Source organism: Epinephelus fuscoguttatus, linkage group LG5 (assembly GCF_011397635.1).
Source record: "Epinephelus fuscoguttatus linkage group LG5, E.fuscoguttatus.final_Chr_v1".
Classification (NCBI taxonomy): Eukaryota; Metazoa; Chordata; class Actinopteri; order Perciformes; family Serranidae; genus Epinephelus; species Epinephelus fuscoguttatus.
In genome coordinates, this window is record NC_064756.1 from 10,749,277 (window position 1) to 10,767,781 (window position 18,505).

The 18,505-nt window shown below is 40.1% G+C and overlaps 1 protein-coding gene across 3 annotated transcripts in view; it reads right to left on the minus strand.

The window, feature by feature from the left end:
- Positions 1 to 18,046, minus strand: part of gdpd5b (glycerophosphodiester phosphodiesterase domain containing 5b) — a 51,486-nt gene extending 33,440 nt beyond the window's left edge. Inside the window, exon 1 of one of the 3 annotated variants that reach the window (XR_007449335.1) lies at positions 17,610 to 18,044. The gene's annotated coding sequence lies outside the window, so the exon portion shown is untranslated. Of the gene's footprint in view, positions 1 to 17,609 lie in introns of all 3 variants that reach the window. The other 2 variants (XM_049575882.1, XM_049575883.1) reach the window with 2 other exon arrangements.
- Positions 18,047 to 18,505: the final 459 nt, after the last annotated feature.

The window sequence follows — 18,505 nt, forward strand, 5'->3', positions numbered from 1 at the left end:
TACTCACTGTGTCACAAAAACACAAAAGCTGAAATGACGGAGCACAAAATAACAAAAGACCAACTCCCTTTTGCTTAGTTTAACATTAAAATTTCAAATGAATAAATCTACTTTGCTATGCCTTTAAACACAATTCCAGATCCTGTCAGGTACATAAATACTTAATAGATAAATTTAGCAGGGGAAATCAACAAGTGATCAATCCTTTCCATCACAGGAGTTGCAGCTTTTCTAACATTCACGTGTCCATCAGAAGTTGTTTGAACTTGAGTGAACAAGAAGCTATGAGGGTTGCATGAAAACCCCCTAAAAGGCTGTCGTCATCCCCTTTTCTGCTGCCTCATTTCCTCCAATCAAAGACACAGCGATGGAAAACAGTCTGCAGGGGAGGAAATGCTTCAGCAGTTTCCCAGCAAAAAACAGGGTCTTCCCCTAATGTGAAGGAAAATTTCCTTCGAATAAGAGCAGTTCACCAAGAAAGGGACAAATTATGCTTTCGTAACCAGCGCAACCTCACACAAAACATCACTGTAATGTACAGAGAGTGGACAAGATACAATATTACCCTTTCAGTGTGATTGGTAATTTTTAATAACGCTATAAAGCTTTTAATGTTCAATTACTGAGAGAGGTATTATTAAGCAAATCTTACTTTTCCGAACTTTATTCAAATGGTGTTTTTTTGTTAATATACCAGGAGGTGTATTGTTCTGTAAGGTGTTCTTGATCACACATCACTGTAGAGTTGAACCAACAACTGTTACTGAACTTTTATATTTTAAGTGAGTCTCAAAAATGGCAAAAGAAAAATTGCTGTAACATAACCCTTTTTCTGTAGCTGAATGACTCTAATGTGAGTCAAAACTCTTGTCTAAGAGCATCTTTACATGTCCCACAAAGAGGTAAACATGCACGACAAAGTACACTTTTGCATGACACAGTGACAACTTAATGTCAAAGTTAAATATTGCAGTCAGAAGAATCAACTCACTTGGTTGCAAAGGCCAAAAAAAAATTTGTATTTTTGAATTTTGCAGGCACAAAGACAACATTAGGCTGGATGTTAACACCTCAGTCACACTGAGAGACACTACGGTAAATCTTCACAAATTTATGAGTACAACACACAAATATCTTCCTGCATTACATTAAGGAATCCTTTGAGCCTTCAGCAAATGGGCCTCCATTTGATCCCCGTCATGTTTGAATAATCTGAATTGCTTATTGAGATGTGCAATGTCTACCAAGTAACAAAGCACCATGGAGACTTGGCTGAACCATGCCGCATCAAAAGATGCCTGTGAGGGAGTTGGTTAGTGACACATGGGTGATAAAACCCACTATAACAAGCACTGGGAGTCATTACATCAGAGCTGTTAAAGCTGGCTGAGCCCTGACAGTCTAGTGCTGTGGAAGATATACAGACTCTTGGCAACTTTTAAAATTAAGTCATGAAAGATCGTAGCTGCTCAGGGAATAGTCTTGGTACTGGGAGCCCATCAGATCTTCTGTTTAAGCCAACCACTGTTGCTGCTTTCTGTAAAACCTATCACTTTCTGTGCATTTGTTTATTCATTTTTTGTGCTGTATCAGTTCATCCATGTTCAGTTCGTCCATGTCAAGAAAATAAAACTTTTTTTAGTTTATTGTTTACCTTAAAGCATAAAAGACGAGACAAGGCCACTTTCTATTGTACTCTAGTTACCGCCTCTGCAAATCTCTGATCAAATAAAAAAATAACAGAAAAACAGCAGCAGATCATCAGCTTTTGTAAACAGAGGTGAGCACAGATAATAAAAACAGATAAACACTAATGCAGGTTAAGCTTCACATTGCTTTCTTTAATTCTTCTCTGCATGTGACAAAGCCAGGCGAGCTTTCTCACGAAACCAAAAATCTGGAGACGTGTTCTAACTTGCTAGGCGTGGAATACATAGTATGTGTATGAGTGTGCACGCTGTACAAATTATAACTCTGATAACCACTCAGGTGAGGCAAGGGGAACACTGTCACTATTCTATCACAATACTGTTAAATTAAGTTTATCTATAAAAGAAGAGCAGTGGATGAAGGAGGAGGAAAAGCTTTTCTGTTTAGTTCATTTCTTTCTCTCACCCTACATCTAATTTAATACTCCCTTAATATTACTTTTGGCCCTTAATGCGGACTACTTATAATGTATCCCATTTAACGATCTGATCTTTGTAAGAATGCCAGCGAAACACCTCAGGATAAACTGTTAAGACTGCACACAGTCATCTGCATCATAAAGAACAGACCGGGAAATCGCAACTATGTTTCCACACATCTCAAAGTTAATCATGTAGCAAGCACTATAAAAGCTGATTTGATAGGCTCGTGTCCACCATGTCAATTGGCTTATTCATGCAAAATGACTTTTGAGACCCTCAAAGCATCACTTTCATTTTGTTTCTATGATGAAAATAACCAGCATACCCTCCCTGAAAGACGTTTTGTCCAAAGAAACCTCCGATTTCCTTAAGATAATGATCATCCTGATGTAACAAGAGTGTGCTCATTTGAAGACAACAACACTCGTAAACAAAAATGGGTCGGCATGTTACAAGACTATCTTTGTGGGAACACAAACAAATTCATGCACGTTTTGGTTGAGGCACCACCGGACCCTGCAGCGTTTGCTCATTTGCTAAACAAACAGTTTGCTCACAGGGTTGAAGAACGAGCACATTTTTCTCCAGCAATTTTCTTTACATTCTGCTCTAAAACATACATGACAATGGGTTTACTCCTTGCCATCATCATGATGTGAAGACCACTTGACAATGAGACACAATGTAAACACAAACCTGTGAAAACTATCTAGACGAGGTTGACGAGGTTGCAGGAAAGAAGCATTTAACATCCTTCTGTTGGTCGCAAGGTGTTGCATGTAAAGCATTGGCAATGCAGTGCAATATACAAATGGTGCATTTTCAACTAGTGCTGCAATTTGTTTATGTAAATTTAAGCTTAAAGCCTCTGCCTTACCCAATAAAAACAATGTTTGACTTGTTTTCATCTAATCTCAGATGCAACCATAAATATCATTAGCGCAACACAAGCTATCAACATAATTCCAACCAAACCCTCACAGAGATCACTCCCGTGAGTCAGTGTGGTGGAAGTTAAAGATTTAATGGCCACAGCCTCTGACCAAGAGCTCCCATTCATCCCCAGTCTGACATTATGCCCCACCACAAACCACTCTCAAATTGTCAAGTCAGCTGTGCTAGTTAGCGACAACTGAATGAAGGCCGATTTGTGATAGTGATGAAAACATCATCTTCCTCAGGCCTTTCAGTCATAAGTTCATAGGGTGAAAGTGAAGCTGAGGGGGGGAAAAAGAATCACAGCCTGCTCAAAGTTTTCCATCAAAGCATGTATCCCTTTTATTTTAACATCTGGTGTTAAGGTGTTAGGATTAACTTGGCATTTCATAGCTTCGAAAGAGAAATGGCTGATCGTAGAATCTATCGCGGCCATGATTCCACTTGGTTAGTGCCACCAAGGGTGTCCGTGCACCTACAGGCAGGAGGGTGTTACAATTAGCAGCCTGCTTTCAAGCAAAATTGGAAGATGAAGCAATGGGATACTGATTAGGTAGCTGCGGGTAAGCAAAAAGCAACTTAATAGGCACTGACAATGCAGCATTAAGTGCATCCTGTCTAACAAGCAGTTTGCGCTGATGTTAGGAAATGTCGATGTCAGGAAAATTTCTCCCAAGATCATTTTCAACACTGGATGCAGACGGCAAAACAAGCGTGAGTTCTAGATGTTTTCCTCGAGATTCAACTACAAATATTTTGCTGGATTTAACAAGTTGGGGATGAGAAGATGTATGGCAAGCCGTTTTAACATTTAATCACTAAGTCCGACTATCCGGAATTACCATTATAGATATCTATAACGTCATTTTGACTAGTAGTAATGTCATTGTGACTAGTATGAATTTTAATTTAAGATATCTGTAACATCATGTAACTATAACGTCATTCTGACTAGTCAAAACTAATTACAGATATCTGTAATTCAGTTTTGACTAGTAAGATTCAAACTATTTTTGCCATTCATGTGTATGGGGTTTGTCATTATAGATATCTACAATTACATTATGACTATCTATAATTCCAGTTTGAGATATCTACAAGTCATTCTGACTCGTCATAATTCACTTACAGATATCTATAACGTCATTTTGACTAGTCATAATTCAGTTGCGGATATCTATAACGTCATTTTGACTAGTCATAATTCGAATTCAAGATATCTACAACGTCATTCTGACTATCTGAAACTCAATTCAAGATATCTAGAAAGGACCATGTAGATATCTTCAATTGATGATAATTAATGATATCTTGAACTTGAATTATGACTAGTCAAAATTAAATTGTAGATATCTCAAACTGGAATTACAGATATCCACAATTCAGTTGCAGATATCCGCAATAACAATTGCAGATATCCGCAACTACATTGGAGATATCTATAACGACAAACCCCAAACACATGAATGGCAAAAATAGTTTGAATCTTACTAGTCAAAACTGAATTACAGATATCTGTAATTAGAGTTTTGACTAGGCAAAATCTAATTATAGATATCTTGAATAAGAGTTTTGACTAGGCAAAATTATGTTGCAGATATCAGCAATGAATATCCAGTCTAGCGATTAAATGTTAAAACGGCTTGCCATAGAAGATGTCTGTTACTTTTGTTTTTGCTATTGACTCAGATTCATCATTGACAAATAATCATTAACTAAATACTGTGATTGAACCTGAAAGGCTATTTGCATGCCTTATTAAATCCTTTCAACTTTGAAGTCAGCTCGGTGACCTTAAAACTCCTTGACATGCTCCTTTAGGATATTGATGAGAATGAAGGCAGATTTATTTCTAAGCATACAAGACCTGAGGCATGTTAAATTTCCAGTAACATCAATGTTAAAGTTTTTCTAGCGCTCTCAAGCTTATGACATCAAGATGAAATATAATCAAGTATTCAACACATACTTGTTGCGAGGCGCTGGTGCCAGAACATTCTGGCCGGACATCTGAGAATAGAGGGGTATTGCAAAATGCTTACATAATAGCTCTTGCGTGGTAATTTCCCTCCTGTGCACATGATACTGGACAGGTCATCACTTGCATTTAATGATTACTGACTCCGACACTGACGGGTCCATTTACACCAATAATCCTGAATAAATTAATTCTCCAGGACATTAGGAAAGCTTCAGAAAATGGCACCATGTTAATATAACCATAAAGCAGACAACATAAGGGACACGACAGCTTGATGGAGCACAAACAACGGCTCACTGTTAGAGAATGACTCGTGTCTTTGTCTGACCAACTGAGCCGAGCAGTCTACACAGCAGCTTACAATATGAAAGTCGCACATTAAACCTGAGATTTAGTAGACTCCAGGGCTGTGCCATACAAGGTAGTGAGGAGTGCAGCTCAAGCCAGCTGAGAAACCTGAATTTTTGCGAGGGGAGATACTTTTTAAACTGACCAACATCATGAAATGATGACTGAAAATCTGTGTCCTGCATTTTTAGCAAAAAGCAATCTGCAACAGACTTAATAAAGTGGGAGGGGTATGTTAGAGCAGACAATCTGACACTTAACTCATCAAACTGACAGCTCATCAATCTGAAAAAATATGGGTCAGAGATAATCTGAGGGAAAAATTAATCTAATCACAGTCCATCAGTATCTTCAAATTAGAACAGTGACAGCGGGAAGAGGAAGTGTCATTACAGTCACTCATTTCCATTATTAGAGCAAAACAAAATGAAAAATAACTCAGAAGGGAAAGAAATCCACCTACTCATTTCTGTGCGGACAAAACAATGGAGGTGTAAGTAGGTCAAGTGACGTGTGGAGATATTGCTCTCATTTTTCATCTGGAGGTAAAGGTAACTCCTAAAGAGTGAGCTGGCTTGATGCTACAGGGACGGTGTGTGACAAAGCAACGTAGTTACAGTGGAAAACAGAGTAATATTAGCAGTTTTTTGCAGAGCTATGAGGATGGAGGGGTTGGTCATTACTGATTTGAGTGTTTCAGATAGTGTAAATGCTGTGAATTTCCCCTGAGGCTTCAACAGATGCACCAGGAAAACACAGATCAACAGTTTTGAGCAACAGACTTTGTGGTTTCATCTACTAGGTGTCTAGGCTGGAGGTGGGAGTACTCCTGATGGCTAACATCAATGTTTTTTGGAGCATGCCGTAATAGACCACCCAGACACATGTTTTGGTGCAGAGGCAGAATGGAAAAACAACTTCACAAAAAAAACGCCCCAGTCGACTTTGTGAAGTCTGAGCCCAGCTTCTTCCTACTGTGAGGTGACAGTGCTAACTCGCTCACTGGCTAAGTAATTATCACCTTAAAGACTGGTTGACACCGAGTCAGCTTAATGTATATTTGCACCACACTGAGCTGTTTAACTTACGCACAGCCTGTGATTTTGGATGCCTGGAAGAAAAGCAAAAGGAAAGCCCTCAGGACAGGAGGTGGATCCCACAGAGAAGAGTGCAGGCTATGAAGAAGCAGTACTACTGATGTGTATGCGAAGACCACAGCTGAATGTTTGTGTCCATGCTGCCGATACAACTTTTCAAGCTGACGAGAATCCATTTATTAGAGCTAAATGCTCCAGTGTCACTCGGTCATGCTGCAGCTCTCTGAGGCTGCTCTTAAGCACTGTAGTACTTCAAACTAAATGCTACCATCAGCTTGTTAATATACTCACAATGACAATGTTAACATGCTGCATGTTAGCATAAAACACACATAAAAGTACTGCTGAGGATAACGGGGATGTTATTAGTTATACAAGCATTTAGTCATTAATTAAACTGATGAATAAACTGAAATTTTGACCTGATGAAATGGCTCTAGACAAAAAAAATATGAGTGTATGTACCAAAGATTGTTTCAATAGATCAAGTTGTTGGGATATTTCACTGGAAAAGCACCATAAGAAACGTTAGGGGAAAAAGTCAGTAGGATTCTTTCTCAGGAAATCATAATTGTCTTCACCAAATTTCAATTAATTCAGTATTTAAGATTATTTCAGTCTGGACCGAAGCGTTGGAGAATTGTACAGACTCCACAGAGCCATGCTGCTAGAATGGCTAATAATGCAAAAGCACTTAGAAGCCGAAGGTGACAAAAGCGAATGTCGAAAAGAGACACATTGGGGTTATAATGAAATAAATCTGAATGAAATCCTTCAGAATTAAAGTTTTTCCAGGTAGTTTACATGAGAAATATTCATTACCAATGAGGGTTTACATGGGAGATCAGTTTAATCGCCTTTTAAATCACCTGTATTCGGGTCCGCACAAGGTTTTGGGCAGGGAAGGTTTCTGATTGGATGGGGGCGGATGTTATGTGTTTACGTTTACCGGAAGAAAACACTGTAGTCCTCGTTTCCGGATAACAAGATGCTTGACGACGCCTTTCCTAGTGCCTTTTTCGGGCTTGTTTTGCTTATATTCTTGAAGCAGCAGTACGACAACAACCTTGTTATGCTAATACTTCATCTGTTGAGGAGGAGAAAGGAGGTAGAAGGTCGAAGAGGGAACTGCCCATTGGTTCGACTGCCCATTGGTTCGACATCCCATTGTTCCAACCATATTAAACTCATTGTTCCGAAGTCCGTTCCGAAATCTTCATGATGCCCTGGTTAGGTTTAGGCACAAAAACCACTTGGTTAGGGTCAGGAAAAGATCATGGTGTGGGTTAAAATGAAAAAGAAAGTGACAAACACATAAGCCGTGAGCCTGCTCCGCCTCAAGCCGGTCGAGGCGTACCATACACCTGCCGCGAGCTGTTCAGCACCGCGGACCGTCGGACTAATGGAACGTCGAACCAATGGGCTGTCGAACCAATGACATGGACCCGGTCGAAGAAGGGAGACAGAAGACCGTGCTTGACCGGAATGAACTTTAAGAGAAGTGAGTGTATACAAGTGCGAGAAATTCTTTCATTCGGAATTAGAAACGGAATATTCCAGCCCCAGCATTGGCCATTTTCATTCTGAATTAGGTGTTTACAAGATCACATTTAATAGGAATGAACTTTAATTCCAAATGAAAAGGGAATTAAACTGTCCATGTAAACACACTCATTGTAGGTGTTTCAAGGTATGCCGTGATAAAAAAAGTTGAAGGTTATCATATCGTATACGCTTTCTTATCTACAATATTGAAAAATAAATAAATAAATAAATGGACACTGAATCCCCACTTTATTTTAGTTATTTTCAACAAGGAGGCTTTTTACGCATACTTCCATTAACAAAATGGTTTCAAGTTTCCCTTACAGTAATAAAACATTCGTCTGCAATACTGTGATACCTTGAAACAACAATATTTTCTGAAACGGTAATTGTACTGTGAAAAAACTGTTGCAACCCTCGTGAAAGACAACCAGGATTAAGGAGCAGGGGGAAAGAGGGTGTTTAAGTGGGAGAAGGGCTAAGAGGATGGGCACTTTGCCTCTTTTGTCAAATCATCTTGAGTGTGTTGGTGTTATAACCAGCAGCAGGTGTACGACATCTGGATCTTATATTCAAGCCTTATATGAAGAGGTTTCTTTTTTTTTAAAAAACAGCTTTATAATCACACTTTGATCTGGATTTGATGGTCCTTCTGATTATTACAGCTTTGATAATGAGAGAGAACAAAGCGTTAAGCTTCCAGGCCCGGCTCCCCTAGAATATCAGCAGCTACAATTTAACAGGCTGCCCCAGCTATCCGAGCGTGTAATTGTTAATTCACCAAACTGTTCATAAAATGGTCCATGAATTTGGTAATGACACAGAAAAACGTAGGCAGATATTTTTGGATACTTTCTACTGATGGCTCTTTGTAAAATTAATGGGCCATTTTACATGTCTACAAAACGCACTGTGTGAAACACTGTAACGGTAATGGTATAGAGTCTATTACAACCACTTGTCAGAGCTCTTCGGCCTACTTAATGCTTTTCAACCAAGGCTCCGAGTACTTTTTTTACAGGTCCCCCATATAGTTAAACCTGCAGTATATTATTGAACAAATGTTTCTGCTTTCATAGCTGCTTTTGCCATAGAATTCCAGCCAACAGAGAGGAGGGTGTGGGGCCCCTGACCAGTCGAAATCACTGTCCATCGCTGAGAATTGCTAACCTTCAACAGTAAAGAAGTGCAATCACGTTTCCTGGAGGCAGAGAGCATTCCACTTGTTTCAGTAATCAGTGAAATCAGTGACTGTACTCTTTGGACGGGCATGAAAACTCTGTGCTTGGCACTTCATGGCACACGGAGAGCTGCTGGCCCAGGCAGAAAATGTTGAAGCTGCTTTCAATACATCACTGTTCCAACCTGGAGCAATGCTGCCTGACTCATTTGCTATGACCCAATGTCCCCTGTTGTCTGCTGTGAGGCTTAAAGAAATATTAAACAATGGCAGAACAAGTTATGTTGTGACCCCTCCTGGCCTGTCTGCCTGTTAGAGTTGAGAGAAAGTATTCTGAGGTTGGTTCCTAATCATAGGTGATACTGCTGTGTTGATACTGTGGCCTGAAAAGCAAACAGCTGACACAGTCATCCGTGGCATGCAGAATCATGGTGAGAACCATTGTTGTGCTGCGTGTGGCAAATGGACAACTCCATTGGCTTAGTTCACACCGGCCTCTTCAGTCTGACTTTGTGTGTGGACTAGCATGTTTTATCAAGGTGCCATCTGTATGTCTACGTGAGGGCTCTTCACCACCATCTGTGTGTTGACATCACACCGAGTCCTGTTCTCTGCTGTGACTTGCTGTCTGAGCCCGGGAGGCAGCGCCAGACGAGCAGGTGCCGCTATGGTGAACTTGGCATTCTGAAAGGGAAACTGAGCTTTGTCCTTATATGATCATGAACATTTGGCTTTGATTTGGCATTTTGCATTTGGTCTTTAATTCTATTACAGGGATTACACGACAGCAGCAAAACTGTATCAATAGTGAATATGTCTGAAATAAACTCAGATCATGAAATAACCAGAAAAACTACTTTCTTCTCCAGGTAGGAGGATTAGATCATCTATAAAAACATAACCTTAACCACTTCTCACACACAAGAGTTGATGCAGACACACCTGTGGCACTGACGACATGAGAAAGTTTTACATTTTCTAAGTTAGTCTTTGTGTGATCTCTGTGACGGTGGGTCTCAAACTGTGGGGATATTCTCAAGAATAACAGAAAAACAAGCAGACTTGTTATCCAGTCAAGTAGGTATTTGTCTTTTTTCAAAGAGGAGCTGCAGATTTGGTAAAATAAGTGGGCACCTCCCAGTTTGTCCATCTGGACTTCTAAAAGCTTAAAACTCGCAAAAGACGCAAAACCAAAGTCTCATGTGTGCCTATGAGAGTCAAATCAACAGGCTTGGGAATGTTACCTGCACAAATACGGTGAGACAAACAAACTGAAGGGTTTTTTTAATCATTATTTTCTCCAACTTTTATTTGGACTTCAATTTGACAACAATTTGACAGAGACTGAGGTCCCATAGGTAGTGTCCTCACACAGATTTCATGTACTGCTGGATGCTGAACTTGTCCATAGTGCCAGGATCTGCTATGCATTGCAAGTATGAAGCATGTTTAACATGGAGGGGATGTTCTCAGTAACAGCTGGGCTTCAACCTCTCTGAGCACGGTGGGAATGAAGCTTTGCCAAATGAGTATTCTGACTATTTTACTTTTGCCATCTGGAACGGGTACAAAGCAGTTCTCTCACAATTCTGTAGTACAGTGTAAAAGAGTCCTCCCATCCCCAAAAGCCAACCATGGTCTTTGACAGATTTAAAACTGTGGACTGAAAGACACTGACTAAGTGTGTAACATCACTTGCAGATAGAAAGCCGACTTGTCAATTGGTCGTGCAGACGGACAAAAGATTTTCAACGTGTCAGCCAATCATCAAACTTCAAACACGTGTCAATTATATTCAGTCTGCATTGTGCAATCTTGTTTACAGACGTGGTCTTGTCGAGAGACACGACAAAGCGAGGCTCCATTATGTGACTGCGTGTCCCTGACTGCGTGCTTCAACATCTGTTTTGAAAAACCAAGCGTTTTTATTTATCTATTTTGCTTTGACAACTTCAACATTCATAAACCACACATTCCCAACCTATTGCGTAGGCAGACCAGCTTGTACTGCAAAGTCCTTCACTCCTCAGTATCAATTTGGCCCCAACTGCTGCTAGCATGTGCTCCATTATGTCTATATTAACTCCATTCAAAGATGGCAAGAAACGTATTTCTAGAAAGAAAAATTGGTCGCAGTAAAGTAGCAGTGTGACATGAAGTGCTGTGGAAATTATAGTCCTTGACTGAGTCGAGGTTGTTATGTACACAACCTGTACCCATGATTTTCTCTCTCATTTTCTCAAGTCTTAAAATCCAATTTAGTAACCAATTACGTTCATATTAAATGTTTGCTATTGCTTCTGCGAGTGGAACCACATGGAAATCAGATTTTTTTTTTTTTTCATGTGGTTGCCACAAATTAATAGTAAACGCTTTCTGAAGTGTGCCAGCTCTTAGTAGAGGACCATTATCCTTACTGGGGACAGGCACAGAACATGAGTACTTGTGTGTGCGTGTGTGTGTGTGTGTGCACGTGAGAGAGACACACAGAGGGATGGACTGGACCTCACTGCTACAGGGCAGCTGATAATAACAGGTCATTTCTTTCAGTCAGACTCGCGCTGCCCCTGGACAATTCTGCACAGCTTCGACGGATCTTATAGATGTGTTTCTTTTCCTATATGAGGCTCGCAAATATCCTACAGGATATTGCATCTATTGTAGGATGGCTCTGTTTCTCTTGTTAGATGCAGCTATTTAAGGAAACAGTACATGAAGATATAACTACACAGTGGCAGTTATATAAGCAGCGCGGGCAAAGCAGAACGTCTAGGACACAGAATCAATACTTCACTCAAATGGACAATGGGGTCTGCTGCACAGTGCAACTATACATGTCCAATCAGCAGGACACAATCAGCAGCAACATGCATGACACTTGAAGGCTAGATAAAGAAAACATGGTTTAAATGCTGTACAAAAAGTCGGTAACCACTAAGTGGATTACTGCTGTGAACACAGCACACCACATTCCTCCCTGTTCTGACCTATTACATCTCCCTATATTCTCCGTTTATTCTCCTAAAATAACATTTCTAGGGTGATCTTTAAAGCACTTTTCAAACAACCCCAAGCCTTTCCAGCATGGCTGTACATTTTTTCAACACCTTACCCACATCTCACTCTAATCCAAGTAAATTTTAAGAATTGCAGAAGTGTATGTTATGTCAACTGTTTTTCCAGCTAACCTCAAAATGTCAGCGTTTGTATCATTTTGTCAATGTCCCTCATCTGAAACTGGGTCAATTCGAGTATCAAGAGTGAGGTTTATTTTCTCAACAGGCCTACAATATGAGTTTCAATGTCATGATCTGAAAACATTTTCATAGTGCTGGCTACCCTCAGGACTGGGGCCCCACTTATTATGCAGCAGCATGTACAGAACTGTACTGTACAAGCCAAAAAGAAGCTCAAAAACATAGTATTCAGCACACTCCTCTCCAAAGCCCTTCAATCCATTTATAGATGTTGTAAAAAAAAAAAAAAAAAAAAAAAAAAAGAAAAAGGGGCAATAAAAGAGAAACAGCCTTGCATAGTCTTGTCTCCTCCTGAGTCACCCGTCTGTTGAAACCAAACAGGTTCTAAATCCCTAAAAAGTAATTATTGACATGCCTAGAGGATGCAAATAAATGTCATTTGTCATCTGGAAGCCTTACCAAAGACAAACAAGTATAAGCTGTTTTTACTGGAACTGTAGTAGTGACAGATGGGGAAGCGTTAACACGGTCAAGAAAGGCCTAACACGAAGAGACAATGTGCCAAATAGAGCCAATAGCCAAAGCTTTAAAGGGGAACTAATGCTTTTTTCAACCTGAACCCTATTTTTCGATCTACTTTTGTCTAATTGAGTGATAGGATGTTCAATATTTGAAATTTCTCCAGTATGAAGCTAGGGCTGACCTGCCTGCAGCCCGTGAGGGCGTGCTATATTAAATAATAGGGCACTCAGACAGCGCCAAACAACGTCAAAATACATCCACAAAAAGTGCATTTTTTCACACAGATAGGCTCAGATTGTTAGTATAATTAACCGAAAACATAACGGAAAGGAGAAATGAATGTCTATTTACCTTTAGCTGGAATTGGACATGTTCCTCTGCCTGTTGCAATTTTAGTATATGTGCTACCGAAGTAACACTGCTCCCTCTCTCTCGTCCGCTCTTCAATTTCAATGAGGTCTGCATCCACGTACTCCGTGTTCAAATAAATACGGCGGGCGGTCATCAAATTCAAATGGCTCATCCAGATCCAGTTGGTCAAAATCGGGTAAAAAAAAAAAAAAAAAAAAAATCAGTCATGACTACTCCGAACAGAGTAACTCCTTGCGTTTGGTAAGGTCACTCCAGCAGTAACTTCCTGCAACAACTCAAATCTTGCGAGATGTGAGATTTCAGAGCCAGACTTTCACTTCCTGAGTGAATGTTTTGACTTGCCACAACAAACATGTCCGAATTTTTACCCGATTTTGACCAACTGGATCTGGATGAGCCATTTGAATTTGATCACCGCCCGTACACGGATGTACACGGATGCAGAGCTCATTGAAACTGAAGAGTGGACGAGGAGAGACAGGGAGCAGCAACAGGCAGAGGAACATGTCCCAATCCAGCTAGAGGTAAACACAGATGCTCATTTCTCCTTTCCGTTATGTTGTCGGATAATTATACTAACAATCCGAGCCTATCTGTGTGAAAAAAATGCACTTTTAGTGGACGTATTTTGATGTTGTTTGACACTGTCCGAGTGCCCTATTATTTAATATAGCGCGCATTCACGGGCTGCAGGCAGGTCAGCCCGAGCTTCGTACTGGAGAAATGTCACATATTGAACATCCTATCACTCATTAAATTAGATTGGAAAATAGGGCTCAGGTTGAAAAAAAAACATTAGTTCCCCTTTAAGATGACGAAACTCCTACATGTCTACAAGATTACTGGATTAAACTCCCTCTGATGAAGTGCTACGCAACACAGATCTGATAAGACACTATGAAATAGGTCTTGGACGACCAACATACCAGGACCATGCAAATGACAATCTTTCAACTCCAAAAGAAAAATGAATGGCGTCATGAATTATGCAAGTAAATGGGAAGAGTGCTGTGCATGAGTAAACACAAATGCACACTGTGCATATAGATGAAGGAGTTCAGGCACTGTAGCTTCACTGGCATCATGCCACAGTATGCATTCACTATTTTGTGATAGAGATAAGCTGAGGATGGACATCTCAGGTGTGTAAATCAATCCATAGTTTCACTATAAAAAGGGAAAGCCTTGCTTTTATGGGATACAGCGTCATGGGTGTGTCCCATATCTTTGGGTGCACATGAAACCACCAGCGAGCAGTGGTGTACTGAGAAAGCCTGTGATGGTAAAAACACATGATTATAGCTAATACACTAAATAGCCCTGTAGGTGAAGATGCCAAAGGACCCAGCTTCTACAAAACATGAAAACAGGAACAAAATGTAAATCCTAATAACTTGTGAGTGATATTAGCTTGTATTTGACTGTAGGCATGTTACAATAATGTTTGCTAGGGGGCGTCAAAGTGGGGGTAAAAGTAGGACTGATTACCCAATAGCGGGGGGCCTCAAAAAGCCTGAAGTGTAAAGTTTGGTTTTGTTTGCATTTTCCTTTAAATTCTAAACAATTTGTGTCATTACTAAACTAAGATTATCTGAATACGTTGGTTGAAAAACTGAACTTTGTATTAAAATGTGGAATCTCTGAGGCCCCTCTTACCTGGGGGTAGGGGGAAAAAAACAATTCTTAGATGCATTGCAATGCAGACGTGGAAGACTTGGCATCAATTCACAAATGTCAATAATCAAATATCTAAATGTTTATTACTAATGTGTTGTTGACAGAACAAAAGTGAGAGCACATCAGAATAACTCATCAGTCATTTTCACAAAAGGCTTGTTTTAATCTAATGTCTAAACAATTTAATGTCTAAATAATTACATTCATGAGGCAAACATGAAGTACACTGTTAATACTTTCTACGCCATCACCCTGAGAGTAGTGTTAACAGAGTGGAGCAGCGATCAGAAGTTACATAAACAAATGAGACTGACCAACACACACTGCAGTATTAAAAAACTTAAACCAACTCTATTGTGAAGAAAATAACTCTGAGCTCAGTCTGTTTCACCTCAAAACCCCTTCGTCCGGCCTGCTCAGCATCTTGTCGTTTTAAAAGTAGAAAGTCACATAGACATCAAAATTTTTGGTGCACAGAGATTATCGTTTTACAATCAAATCATAGCCCTCTAAATCCTAATAGAATCGAAACGTGAGGGGCCTGAAGATTGCCATCCCTTCTCTCACCCCTTAAGAGGCTGCAAAATCGTTTAGTCCAGCCCTGCACTAGATGGAGCGGAGAGAGTGACTGCTTAAGCTTCTCATATCTTTCCCCAAGAAAGAGATGTCGGGGTCCCAGAAAATAAAATAAAACTGACTTAAGAAATGAAAAATAAAAAGGTGCATGAGAGACATGGTCTAAGGGTGCTTTCACACCTGCCGTGTTTGGCTCTGTTCAATCGAATTCGAGTTTGTTTGGGCAGGTGTGAACACAGCAGTCGCACTACCGGCCCGAGACCTTCTTGAAGACCTTCTCGTGCGGTTCGTTTGTGGTGAGAACATGTTCAGACCACAATCCGAACCAACTGCAGTCGCATTACCCATTGTTTGGGTTAAACAGCACATGAGCGCCTCCTCCTGTACTGCCTTAATATGCACATTCGGCGCATCCAATGCATCAAAACATTGTTTTCTAGTTGGAGCCGCGCCTTGTTTTCAAACTGTATGGTTTGACTAAAATGAACAATGACAGCAATATAGTCCATGATGACCAGTGCTAAAATCAACCTGCGTAGTTGGCCCTCCATTGCGACATTATAAAGTGTTGTATTTATCTTGCAAGTGTACTCTTCTTCGTTTTGTTAACTTCCTGGATTTTTCCCACTTGGAAATTCTGACCAATCAAGAGCAGCTTTCACATGCAAGGCATTTGATCTGGTCCACTTGTAAATGCTGCCGTGAAAACACGAACCAACTCTAGGCAATTATGCAACTTTATAACAAAATTAATCCCTGATTTGGACCAAAGTTATGGAGATAGATTTGTTTCGTAATTATGTGTGTGAACAGATTGACAATCTGTGTGTAAATGTGTAATCTGTAAACATAAAACACTTTCCACAAATACAAAAAAAGATTTGTAAACTTACAAAAATATTTTGCAAGTATAAAACAGATCTGCAAATACAGAAAACACATTCCACAAATAAAAAAAAAAATACCTGTGAATACATTAAATTAATTTGCAAATAAATGAAAAGCATTTGTGAAGATCTTCCAGCACCCTGCTTTCGTCCACCCAGCCCGCAACATGAATGTTTACTGTTGCCGTGGCAACAGATGTCGTTTCAGTAGCTAACGTTAGCTTAGCGCAACCTACATATTAACAATGAACAATAAAACTACAATACGACATTTCTAAACAAAAACAGCTACCAGCACCAACAGCTTTCTATCAAAGACCTCAACCAGGGTGTTGCCACTTGTCATATCTTACAACAGTTGACGTAACCTCACTGAAACGATGTAACCTAACTAAACACGATGCTGTTCACTGCATGCTCTTACTTTGACGTGCGGAGATGACGTCATCAGCTGGGTGATCACGTGCTATCCAAAAATGGCCGAGTGATACGAATGCATTTTCGTTTGGACCGGCGGAAAGTTTGTTTCAAAACTCTGTGTGTGTAAAAAGCAAATCCACACGCATAACTGAGATCAACAAATGTTTTTCAATTCACAAATAAAAACTGAGTTCACAAATGCCTGTTCGAAAGTTGTAAATGTTAAGAAGATATTCACAAATGCTTTTCATTTATTTGCAAATTAATTAAATGTATTCACAGATTTTTTTTTTTTTATTTGTGGAATGTGTTTTCTGTATTTGCAGATCTATTTTATACTTGAAAAATATTTTGTGAGTGTACAAATCTTTTGTGGAAGGTGTTTTATATAAAGATTACACATTTACACACAGATTGTCGATCTGTTCACACACATAATTATGAAACAAATATAAACAGCCCTAAATCTGAAAGCTCCCCAGGAGAGGATGGGCGGGGGGGCCACATGGACTGCTTATACATAGGGGCCAACAATTTGGTGCTACGCCCCTTAGTGTTACCATGGTAAAAACTCATTAACAACATTTCTTAACACATGGTTATGAGATATGTAACTTGAAAAGTGTTCTCACATAATGTAACCGGACACAGATGCTGCTATAAAACTCACCTGGCTCACATCACAGGTAAATGTGATTAACACCTCACACAAACCGTGCTGTTAACGTTACACACTCACCTGTCTGCGGGCTGCCACCACTTTTCTTTGATTTCACAGTTGGCTCACGGTGAAGTTGTCGCTTTCCTTTTTATTCCTCCCCTCAAAAGCGTCTCTCCCCCCGACAGTCAGACGGGGACAGCCCGTGTCAAAGGTAGCGTGAGAGAGGTGGGTGGTCGGTAACGTTAAATGCTGACTGCGCTGAAGTTTACACCGAAAACAAAGGAGAGAAGAGCCGGGTGAGTAACTGCTCCACACCGGGTCAGTGGCTTCGGTCTAGTTGAAAAAGGTCCCGGTTCATATTCTCATTTACTCCGTCCTCTGTGGTTTTTGGTCCTCTGAAGATAACGCGTGTGTCCTCGTCTCTGTGGGAGCAGCGGTACATGAGCCGGCTGAGTAATTCAATGTACTGAATAGTGGGAGGAGTGTGTGTCGGTCTTTTTATCCCCACCCCAGCCCTCCTGTACAGACAGAGAGCGTCACACACCGAGCTGACTTTACTCCTGCTCTGCGCGTTCACGTCGCAGCCAAAGTAACCGCTGGCCCGGTTTTCTGTCCTGTTGTTACACTTTAAAACCACACACCTCGTTGTATTATCAAAACTTAGATAATTCAAATGACGATGATAAGATTTTAAATGTCACTGTCATAATTCCTTGTCAGTGTGAACACCCTCAGTGAGAGAAATCGCTGCTAAACTACTATCCTTAGTGGACAGACCGTGAGCAGGCAAAAATCCTGATGTGCCTTGAACGCAACAACGTGCAAACATTTAAGCTGAAAGGCATTTTATTTATTTGTTTATTATCTAAACAATAACTTAATACACTTTGCTTGTAATGAGGGAAAATTATGGAAATGCATTTTTGCTTGTTGACACTTAAAAGGATAAACAACCTTGTGTTTTTATTTATTTA